The 12,060-nt window shown below is 47.0% G+C and overlaps 1 long non-coding RNA gene across 1 annotated transcript; it reads right to left on the reverse strand.

The window, feature by feature from the left end:
- Window positions 1-89: 89 nt before the first annotated feature.
- Window positions 90-10,760, reverse strand: LOC111544268. The gene is made up of 5 exons (XR_002732092.2): window positions 10,417-10,760; window positions 6,598-6,926; window positions 2,239-3,115; window positions 1,528-1,707; window positions 90-1,032 (listed from the first exon to the last, which is right to left on the reverse strand). It is a non-coding gene; the product is annotated as an uncharacterized LOC111544268 (long non-coding RNA).
- Between the last annotated feature and the right edge of the window lie 1,300 nt (window positions 10,761-12,060).

Genomic DNA, 12,060 nt, shown 5'->3' on the forward strand with positions numbered 1-12,060 from the left:
CCTGATCTGTACTGCGGCAATAGTAATCATAACTTAAGAGACCTCCAATTGTGTTTTGAAAATGGCAAAGCGCTGGTCACAAGATGGCTGGGGGAGCCGAGGGAGAGTTTATTATTATTGCTCCATCTACTAACAAATTTACATCTCCCCATCCCTTATTTCTCCTTGGCTCCCTAAGGCATCATGGTTACCATAGCAGCCAGATGCTGATGATGCCTCCAGGGTGTGGCAAGGTGAAACTGAGCCAGTTTCCCAGTCCTCATCTCCCCAGTACTCCTTCCAGGCCGGGGTGAGATGGTCTGAAGCTCAACCTCTGATCAGGTCCTCCACTCTGTCTTGGATCACTTAGAGCCACAAACTCTGCCTCTGCAATCTCAGTTCAGGGCCTTGAAACACCTCTTCAGAGACTCCCTCCTCCCCAAGCTCTGTCTTCTGGCACCCTGCCTGGTTGCCGTGGAAACAGGTTCCACTGCGGACAAAGGAGGGAGCTGGGTCCTGCTTCCTCCTGGTCTTGTCGATGAGGATTTTTAGACCTTGGAGACTGCGCTGCCCTGCCCTGCACCTACCCTCACTCTCCGTGTTCTCACTAAGGTGGAAATTGCCCTCCCTCACTACTGACAAGACCATGTGTAAAAGCGTGACCACAGACGAGTGGAAGAAAGTCTTCTATGAGAAGATGGAGGAGGCAAAGCCGGCTGACAGCTGGGACCTCATCATAGACCCCAACCTCAAGCACAATGTGCTGAGCCCTGGTTGGAAGCAGTACGTGGAGTTGCACGCTTCAGGCAGGTGAGTAGCCCAGGAAGGTGGATCCCTGCAGGCCGCCTCTAAGTCCCTAGCTCTAGGGCACCTTCCAAGGAGAGGAAGATTACATAGAACCCATGTGTTTAGCTTCAATCTCACTATTAGGCTGGCGTAGACTGGAAGTCAGAGAAAGAGTCCCTAACTGGGAACTAGGACACTTGAGTTGGATTTCAGTTCTTCCACTGATCACCTGTGTTACTCTTCCTCTCTGCGTCACAATTTTTCCATCTGGAAAATAAAGACATAGAATATACTTATGAGTCCTACACACTGACATTTTACATATTTTCTATTTTAACAATCTGTTAAAAAGTAGTTTAAAACCAGAGAAGAAGGGCTGAGGCCCACTGAGGGTCAAGAGGCCTGGGCTCCGGTCCTGGGACCAGTTTAAATCTATTTAATTCAACTTAATTTCATTTAAAATATTGAATACATGAGATGTGCCAGAAACTGGCTCTACTGTTGGCTCCAGGGCCCTTGAGGAATTCGATTTTCTTCTGGGACCTGGCTTTCTCCATTTGCACAGTGAGAGGTCAGCCTGTGGTCCACAGAGCAGCAGGGTCAGCATCACCTGGAACTTGTTAGGAAAGCAGAATCGTGGGCCCCTTTTAGACCTGAATCAGAATCTGATTTCAAGAAGAGTTCTAGGTGGTAAGTATGTAAAAACTATCTGAGATGATTTTCTAGCACTCTTGTTCACGGGTCCAGAGTGTCGGGGCTTACCTTTGGGACATAAGATGGGGAGGCTGAGTGGTGCAGCCTGGAAGTCAGAAGCAAGACCTTCCTGCCTGCCCTGATTCAGCCAATTCACTTCAATTCAGGAAACATTACTGGGCACCTGTTATGTGCTGGGCGCCGTCTCTGCCTCTAGCTGGGTGTACGTACGTGGACGCCTCTCTCACTCTCTTTTTCTCAGCATAAAACAAAAGATTAATTAGGTGATTTCCAGGTCCCTCCAGTTACATTTTTCAATCCAGGTTTTGTAGTCTGGTCTGAGAGGAGGAAACAGTCCCCAAAAGAGGTGAGTGAACAAGAAGAGAATGAAAATGTGAAGCTCCTAGACTGGCTGACAGGAGGGGTGTCAAGGGCTGGACACTTACAGGCGGGACTCGGGAGCTTCTCGAAGACCTGGGAGTCTGTGGGGGCTGAGTGGGGAGGACTTGTGGCTGCCCCAGACCTGGGTGGGGACCTGTAATCCCCAGCTGGCCCCAGTCAGGCCTGGGAGACTACAGGCCTTGGGGCTCTGGGCACAGACCGCCTCCACCTTCAGGCCTTGTGATGCATTAACTCTGGCACTGGCCTGGACGCTGATAGCTAGTAATGGTGTCATCTTCTCCTGATTTGGATCCAGCCTGTTCACAGTCACGTGTTAACAGACAGAAATGTGCAGATGGATTAAGTGTTTCTTATCTGGTGTGAGCAGGAAGGACTCACCTAGTGCACCATGGGCAGTTTGCAGATGAGGAATAAGAATGAGGCCCAGCGCTGGAGATAGGCCTCTGGCAAGCACTGAGGAGGTAGAGCACTGCTGGATGCCAGGTGACATCCTGAGGAACCTGTTCTAGTCCTAGGGGCACTCGCAAGGCTGAGTGGCTTCCTGGGGAAAGCTAACGAACCCAGGGCACCGGCAACACACTTCCTCCACCTCCAGGCTCTGCTGAGCCCCCATGTCCCCTCACCCCATTCCTAGGGCTGTTTCCACCACCTCCGCCTGTCTTCTATTCCTCCCTCTCCTCCCGTCTCCGCAGGTTCCACTGCTCCTGGTGCTGGCACACCTGGCAGTCACCCCACTTGGTCATCCTCTTCCACATGTTCCTGGACCGCGCCCAGCGGGCGGGCTCGGTGCGCATGCGCGTCTTCAAGCAGCTGTGCTACGAGTGCGGCTCGGCGCGGCTGGACGAGTCCAGCATGCTGGAGGAGAACATCGAGGGCCTGGTGGACAACCTCATCACCAGCCTGCGCGAGCAGTGCTACGGCGAGCGCGGCGGCCAGTACCGCATCCACGTGGCCAGCCGCCAGGACAACCGGCGTCACCGCAGAGAGTTCTGCGAGGCCTGCCAGGAGGGCATCGTGCACTGGAAGCCCAGCGAGAAGCTGCTGGAGGAGGAGGCGACCACCTACACCTTCTCCCGGGCGCCCAGCCCCACCAAGCCTCAGGACGAGACGGGCTCAGGCTGGAACTTCTGCTCTATCCCCTGGTGCTTGTTTTGGGCCACGGTCCTGCTGCTGATCATCTACCTGCAGTTCTCCTTCCGTAGCTCCGTCTAAGATTCCCTGGGTGGGCCCAGAGCCTGTCGAGGGTGCCAGTCAGCTGATGGGAGGGTAGAGGAGAGACCTGGGTTGGGAATAGTGTCAACTTCTAGCGCTGGTGATGCCACCGACTCAGTGGGGATCTTGTACAAATTATACAGTTTTTCCACCTATAAAACTTAGGGTTTGGGCAAGGTCATTGGTTTATCATAGTGAAACCCAGGACCCCAAAGTTCTGCGTAGGTGCCTCAGGGACTTTTGGATTTGGAAAGTAGGCTAAGCTAGTGGGTGTCTCCAACTCCTGGTCTAACCACCCATCCTCCAACTCCTGCCTCCTCCTCTTGCTTCGATCATATCAGCTTTACTTTAGATGGGGTTCCATTTAAGATTTTTGTACAAAAAAAAAAAAAAAAGGTTTAACTACTTTTAAAAAGTTTGAAAATTAGAGGACTGGGTGATCTCAAAAGGGCTTTCTACAGTAATGAGCTCGACCTTGCTCTTATTAGTCCCTCACCCCTGCACCTCATGATCTCCCACTTTCTCTAGCTGCAGCCTTAAATTAGCTTCTTTGCCCACCCTGTGAGCCTCATCCATGATTCTGCCTTCACCATGCAGCAGAGGTTTCCCTTGAAGTGCGCCAGGTGGGAGATCAGGCTGTTCCTTCGCTGCTGGGTACACAGGGTCTCTTGCTTTTGTTTCTCAGATTCCAGCTTCTTTCCACCCAGGGCAGATTCTGGAGGCTGCCTGCCTGAAAGATGGTGGCTGGGGTGGGGTCTCATAGAGCTAGGCTTCTTACCCACTGTGTATGAACTGGCAGAGAATTCAGGGGAGATTTAGAAGACAGAATTTTAGAAGCAAAGCATAAAATCTCTGGGAAGCATTAGAATGGAGGGTCTTCAGAGTTCAGGGACCAAGTCTAGTGGATTCTCAGCTGATGGCCAAAATACAAGAGCAGGGGCCTGGCCTCCTGAGTTCTTTGCTGAAATTATAGTTGAATGGCTTTCCCACATTGGCCAAGCATGAGGCCTCTTGCCAAAGATCAGCTGTCCCCCTAAAGCCACAGGGATGGGGTATCTTCAGCAAGAGAGAGGGTGTTAAAGATGTAAAATGCTTTGTCCATGGGAAAGTGCACAGATATGTGAGAGAAACTTACAAGGCTCTAAAATGAGATGTGATATGGCTTGAAATGGGAGGAGAGAAGACTTTCTGACAGTGGGGGTCTGGAATGGAATTGGTGGGGAGAGGCAGCAAGCTGCACTTTTGAGGGGCCTCATTTATCCCACCTCTGTTAATAACTTGACTCCCTCTCCTCCTTCCCTGCACTTTTGAGGGGCCTCATTTACCCTACCTCCGTTAAAAACTTGACTACTCTCCTCTTTGCTAGAAAGTCACCATCATCTGTAGTGATGGAGGAAGGCAGATCACTTATATAAAGATGGGACACTTTAATAAAGACAATATATCTTCAAAAAGGCCTAGTAGTCATTAATGTGTGTTTGAGATTCCCCCACTGTCCCTGATCTGTAATGAGCTGTTGGTCCCCTCCATCCCGCCACCCTGTCTCCCCTTTTCTCCTTTCTGCCCCCCCTCCCCCCGCCACCACATGAGGCTCTGTCTAGCTCCAGTTCTGGGCCAGTCTTGTCCACAGTCAGGAGGGACGGAGGGTAGTCATTCAGGGAATCAGCGTAAGGTCAGTTTTACTCGTATCCTGGCTTGAATGCAAGTAAGCAGCGATGGCTTCCTTTACTTCATTCACAGAGTACTTATTTCTTCGTCTAGTCCGCATATTCTGAACACTTGCTGTCTAGCAAGTCCTGATTTACTTGCTAGACGGTAGGTGTTCAGAATATGCGGACTAGACGAAGAAATGAATACTGTGAGTGCAGTGGAATACAGGGGCTGCTCTCTGGTTCCTCAGACATCTCTGCTTGCTACAGAAGTTTTCAGCCCCAGCTGTACTTCAGAAATTCTGGGGAGATTTTAAAGAAATATAAGTACTTAGCCTCTACCCCAGACCAATGGGATCAAAATTTGGGGGCAGTGGGACCTGAGCATCTGAATTAGAATAAAACACCCAGGTGATCGACCTGTACTGCTGGTGTAATGCCTTCTAACTGAGGGATAGACTTCCTTTTGCACCTAGTTTTATGAAAGCTGAGCCCTGAGATCTTTCTTGATGACTTGCCCTGGATTCTTTAGGACTGGGGCTCGGCTTCCCTTTCTCTAGCTGCCCTACTCACTCCGCAACCTGTGCTATGGGGATTTCAACCTCCCTCACACTCCCTTGCTCCTGCAGGTTTGCTGCTACAATGGCTGTGTTCTGCTCTGAGAGTCTTTGTCACTGAGCTCTAACACCCTTGCTGGGACATTCATCAAACTTGTTATAATTACTCATCCCTGCTAGGATGTAAGTTCCAAGAAGCACAGGCTCCATGGATTTCATTCACCTCTATTGAATGCATAACAAATGTTCAATAAAAATGTATTGAATGAATAAATGAACCAATAAGCTGAGTCATCTCCAGCCATATCCTCACCTCTCTAGCATATTACGCCTGTGACAGTATTCGGAGTCTCTTTCTCACTTTACCACTCATTCTTTCTAGGTCTTGCACTTATATATCCCAAAGCAAATCAGTTTAAATTAAGGCACTTGAAGTAGGAACAGTGTTTTGTTTTTGTGTTTGTTTTGTTTTAAGATGATAGCATGGGGTCAGGTGAAGGACCCTGAGCCCTGCATTGGGAACTGTGGGTCCTCGTTTGATTTTAACTGGGTTCTGCTGGGACTTTAGGGGGATCATTATTCTCTCTGGGTCTCTGGGTCTTAGAGGCTCTTATGATATGAAGCACTCTGAAGTCTGTCTTTGTGCCATCCTGTATTAGCCCATATAAAGCATTTGCACACACTTTCCAATGACAAGTTCTCCAGCCTGTATTTGAGCACCCCCAGTGACAGGAGATCATTACCACCTAAGGTAGCTCATGCCATCTTTGGATAGTTCTGCCTTTTAAAGAAGACTTTTTCCTTTCAAGCCTCCCTCAAAGGGGTTTGAATTTTTTTTCACTTTCTAGTTCTAGTTCTGGTTCTTACAAGCAGGATCCCACAAGGGAGGAAGTTTCACATTCCCCCTACAGATCTCTTCTCAGCACTGCAGCCAGGGCAATCCTTTTAACCTAAGTCAGATCCTGCCATTCTTGTGCTCCCTTTTTTGTTCTGTAAAAGCCAAGTCCTGCAGGGCTAAACATGATGTGGCTTCAGCCACGTTACTGACATCTTCTAGTACTCTTTGCCCTCATTTCTGTAGCTACCCTGGTTTCTTTGCTGTTCCCCAAATACATAGGCATGTACCTGCCTAGGACCTTATTCTACCTGTTCCCTCTGCCTGGAATGGTCTTTCCCAAGAAATTCACTTGCCTCACTGTCTGACCTCCCTCAAGTGTTGGCTCAAGTCTCATCTTAGATGCTCTTTTCAGGCCTTCTACTTCATGCTGTCACCTGTTCCCCCACCCCACCCTCTTGCTCCTGATTTGCCTTGCGCTTACCTTAGCCCGTGTTTCTAGAAAGCAGAAGTCAAGGCAGAGGTTTATATGATAGTACTTGACTGAGGAGTGTGACCTCAGAAAACTGGAGTTAAGATAGGGGGGAGCACAGCAAAGCAGGAGGGAAATCCAATGGAAGGAGGCCTTGTCAAGTTGGCCGTCTCCACTGGTGAAGGGTGTTTCAGTCCCACAGAACCATCTGAGAAGCCGGATGAAATGCATCTCCAGATCACTTGGGGGTAAAGGGGTGTCTGTCCTCTGGCTCCTGTCTTCCAATGGCTGAAGGTTGCCCCATAGGATGTTAACTTCCCTCCACTCTGGGTTGTGGTACACTAGCGGAATGAAAACATGAATGAATAAGTGCTGAAAGGGTATCAGAAAACAAGGTTAGTGTCCTTGCTCTGACTTTCTCAAGGTCAAAGTTCCAGTTTCTGATTTTTGCAGTCCTGTTCTGATTGTGTCTCTTTCTGAGGGCGCAGCATCTCCTCCACATCCTTTAAAAATAGCACTCTGACTTCCTTTTCCAGGAATTACCTATTCCCCATGCAATATAACATGGTAGGATATCAAGGAACTCTGCACCTCCCCTCAACTCCCAAGCAAGAAGCACATGGCCTAAGAGAAGTTGGTTGGAATTTCAATGATGAGCAAAGTGATGAAAACACTAAAAACAGATGGAGCCTATCAATTCCAGTGGTGGCCCCTGGCATGATTGCAAATTGTTTCTGCTATTCGTATCCCCAGCATGACCAAATTTTGTCCTTTGCTGCGACTTGTTCTCCACTCTTTTTGATTCTATGAACTTTCTCCATAGCTTTTCAATACTTGCCCTTTTATGCTTAAATCAGCTGCCATCTCTGTGTTTCAACCAAAGGACTCTGACTGATACACCAGGTCTTCTCCATTGGGTCAGCTCTGATGATGAAAGCTCAGACCAGAGCTCCATCTGCTCTCTCCCTGGACCTCCAACTTTTCTGTTCTCTGTACTGAAGCACCTGCCTCAACCCCACACATGCCCTCCAAATCCTGCCTTTTCTTTTCTTTTCTTTCTTTTTTTCTTTTTTTTTTTTTTGAGGCGGAGTCTCCCCGGACTGGAGTTCAGTGGCCGGATCTCAGCTCACTGCAAGCTCCGCCTCCCGGGTTTCCGCCATTCTCCTGCCTCAGCCTCCGGAGTAGCTGGGACCACAGGTGCCCGCCACCTCGCCCAGCTAGTTTTTGTATTTTTTTTAGTAGAGACGGGGTTTCACCGTGTTAGCCAGGATGGTCTCGATCTCCTGACTTTGTGATCCGCCCGTCTTGGCCTCCCAAAGTGCTGGGATTACAGGCTTGAGCCACCGCGCCCGGCCTCTTTTTTTCTTTTTTTTTGAGATGGAGTTTCACTCTTTCACCCAGTCTGGGGTGAAGTGGCCTGATCTTGGCTCACTGCAACCTCCGACTCCCGGGTTCAAGCAATTCTCCTGCCTCAGCCTCCCGAGTAGCTGGGATTATAGGTGCGTACCACCACTCCCAGCTAATTTTTGTATTTTTAGTAGAGACAGGGTTTTGCCATGTTGGCCAGGCTGGTCTCAAACTCCTGATTTTGAGTGATTCACCTGCTTCAGCTGCTCAAAGTGCTAGGAATACAGGCATGAGCCACTGCGCCCAGCCAAATCCTGCCTTTTCTCCTTCCATTTACAATGAAATGTTTCAAGGACTGTTCATAGGCTGCCTCCATGTTTACACTTCCAGTTAATTCTGCAGGCTAGCGTTCACCCCATAGTGTTGCAGAAATTGTCCTCATCCAGCTCACCAGCAGGCATCTTATGGCTACATACAATCAACACGTTTAAACCTTATTTTTCTTGACCTCTCACAGGAGTTCAACACTACTGACCATCTCCAAACACTTGCTTTATTTGGTTTCAGGGACATGCACCCTCCTGATTTACCTTCAGTTTTTCTGTCTCCTTCCTCTCTTCTTCACAGGTTTCTCTGTCTCTACCTGCCTCCTGAATGTTGGTATTCTTTAAGCTCCAATTCCAAGCCTTAGTCTCTTTGATCCTCTCATATTTGTCCATGTCCTCTGGCTGATTGAATCTATTCTGAGTGTTCTTTAATATCTGTATGCTAATGACTCATATATGCATCTCAAGGCATGAATTTTCTTCTGGACTTCTTACATTTATGTTCTCCTTGACATCTCTGTTTGACTGTTTCACAGGCATTTCAAAGTCAACGTGTCCTAACAGATTCTAAAATATGTTTTCCCTCCGGTTTTCCATAAAATTTTTATTTTAACCAATTTTAATTGCACAATTCAGTGACATGAAGTACATTCACATTGCTGTGTAGCCATCACTGCTGTTTATCTCCAGAACCTTTTCATCACCCCAAACTGAAACTGTCAAATCTATTTCACAGCCCCACGACAACCACCATTCAACTTTCTGTCTATGAATTTGACTATTTTACCTGGTTTACTTTAATATAGAGAGAGTCATTTCTTTTCTTCCCCTCATATTTATTTCAAGCAATCACTTCATGTTTCCAGTGGCATAGTAGCCACAATATTTGTCCTTCTGCATCTGGCTTATTTCATTTAGCATCATATTTTTAAGATACATAATATTAAAGCATGTATCACAATTTCCTTCCTTTTTAAGGTTGAATTGTATTTCCTTGAATGTATATACCACAGTTTGCTTATTTATTTTGTCTTAGTCCATTTTCTGTTGCTTACAACAGAATACCTCAAACTGTGTAATTTATAAAGCAAAGAAACATATTTTTTACAATTACGCAGGCTCAGGAGTCTAAGGATGAGGGGCTGCATCTAGCGAGGGCCTTCTTGCTGGTGGGCACTCTGTGATCACAAGGTGGCATCACATGGCAAGGGGACTTAGCATGCTAATGTGCTCACTCAGGTCTTTCTTCTTTTTCTTATAAAGCCACCAGTTCTCCTCCCATGATAACTCATTAATCCATTAACCTATTAATCCAAGAATGGATTGCACCATTTGTGAGGCAAAGCCTTCATGACCTGATCACCTTTTATAAGCCTCACCTTTCAATACTGCCACATTGGGGATTAAGTTTCAATATGAGGTTTTGAGGGGACACTCAAACCATAGCATTCTGTCCTAGCCCCCCAAAACTCATGTCCTTCCCACATACAAAGACATACATTCCATCTGCATAGCTCTTAACTTGGTCCAGCAGCAACTTAAAGGTTCAAAGTCCTAAGTCTTACATATGAGCCTGTGAAATCAAAACAAAATATCTACTTCTAATATACAATGGTGGGACAAGCATAGGGTACACATTCGTATTCCAAAAGGGAGAAACAGAAAAGAAAGAAGCAGTAACAGGCTCTAAGCAACTCAGAAACCCAAGAAAGCAGACACTGGGTCTTACGATTCCAGAATGGTCTCCTTTGACTCAATTTCTGGCATCCTCTACACACTGGTGTGGGGGTTGGGCCCCACAAGCCTTGGGCAGCTCTGCCTCTGAAGCTTGACTGGGGTCCATCCACCCAGCTCTTCTAGGCTGGCATTACATATTGAAAGCTCTGGGGTCTTGGTGGAATTCCATTCCCAGAGCTCCATGAGGCATTGACCTACTGAAGACCTTCTGCAGCAGCTCTGACCTTATATTTCTGCTTGGCATTGCTCTAGTAGAGGTTCTCTGTGGTGGCTCTACTGTCACAACAAGTCTCTGTGCTGTCAGGTTATCAATGACATTTTCTGAAACTTAGATGAAGGCTTAATAAGCCTTCATAGCTCTTGCTTCTTGCAAGTCAGCGGAATTAGCACGATGTGGATGCTTCCAAGGTTTATGACTCACCTTCTATATCTGCAGCATGAGCCACACCTTGGCCTGCTTCAGTTCTGGCTAGGGTGGCCTCAGAGAACTGTGCCAGGGCACAGAGTCTGGAGGTGGTCTTGGATAGTAAGCCCATAGAAAGCGCCTGGGCTCACTCCCTGAAACCATTCTGTCCTCCTAGGCCTCTGGATCTGTGATAAGAGGGGCAGCCTTGAAGATCTCTAAAATGCCTTTGAGATCTTTCTTCCATTGTCTTGAGGAATAGCACCTGGCTGCCTTCTAGCCATGCTAATCTCTTTAGCAAATGGCCTCTGGGCTACATCCTTGCTTTTTCACTCTCTACACAGCTGGGCTGAGAAATTTTCAAATCTTTCCACTCCGCTTCCCTTTTAATTATAAATTCTTTCAATTTTTTTTTGTTCCTCAGCCTCAGTGTAAGCTGCCAAAAGTAACCATGCAGCTGCTTGTTTTGCTTAGAAATTTATTCTGCCAGATACCTTAGCTCATCACTCCCAAATTTGGCCTTCCACAGAGTTCTTGAGTGTGGACACAGTTCAGCCAAGTTCTTTGCAAATTTATAACAAACATGGCTTTTATTCCAGTTTCTAATACCTTGTTCCTTAGTTCTATTTGAAACCTCATCAGAATGGCCTTTATTGTTCATATTTCCATCAGCACTCTGGTCATGACCACTTAACCAATCTCTAAAGAGTTTCAAACTTTCCCTAGTCTTTTTGTCTTCTAAGCCTTCATCAGAATCTAGGCATTTCTTAGACTGCTCCTCCAAATTCTTTCAGCCTCTGCCCATTACATGATTCTAAAGCCAATTCCACATTTTCAGGTATTCATTACCAGCAGCACCCTCCTTGGTACCAATTTTCTGTCTTAGTCTGTTTTCTGTTGTTTCTAACAGGATACCTAAAACTCCATTCATCCATTGAAAAACATTTGAATTGTTTCTACCTTTTGCCTATTGTGAATAATGCTTTCACAAACATTAGTGGACAAGGATTCATCTGTTTGAATTCTTGCTTTCAATTCTTTAGGTAATTTTGTTGTTGTTCAAAATGGGGCATTTGGAATACAGCCACCTCTTCCAGTCTTTGCAGACTGGCTTTGTGCCAGAGAAGCTCTTCACTAATTAGCTGGGCATGTCCTGTACCTAGGGATCAGCTAGAGGTGAAAGCTTGAAGTCTTTTCAGTTCTTTTTTGAGCATGCATCTTGCCTGGGCCTATGGCTTTTTCAATTTCCCAGTATACAGGTCTGCTTTTGAATGTCTTCATTTCCCAGAGTCTCACTCCAGCTTCTCCTCTGGGTCTTAGATGATCTATTGTGTAGCTCCACGTGTAATGTCTTACCACGGGTGTCTGTGGGTCTGCAGTTTCTCTGAAGCTTTCTAAAGCAGACTCCCATGCCTGCGACCCTAGGTTAAAGAGAGAGATCAGCCCTCCAGGCAGCCCCACAAAGATGTTAAAATATTGCAAATAAGGACTGATCTCCTCCTTCTGTTCTGAGGGAGGAAACTGGGCATGGGCTGCTGCCTCTCCCTTGTGCCACACCAGGGAAAGGGTGGGTCAAGGGTGAGTAGAAACATCACGAATTTCCTGATGTTTCAAATGTGGCTTTTTCTTGACTGAGTATTCACTTCTTTGCTGTGGACCTTT

The sequence above is a fragment of the Piliocolobus tephrosceles genome, chromosome 2 (assembly GCF_002776525.5).
Source record: "Piliocolobus tephrosceles isolate RC106 chromosome 2, ASM277652v3, whole genome shotgun sequence".
In the NCBI taxonomy this organism is placed as follows: Eukaryota; Metazoa; Chordata; class Mammalia; order Primates; family Cercopithecidae; genus Piliocolobus; species Piliocolobus tephrosceles.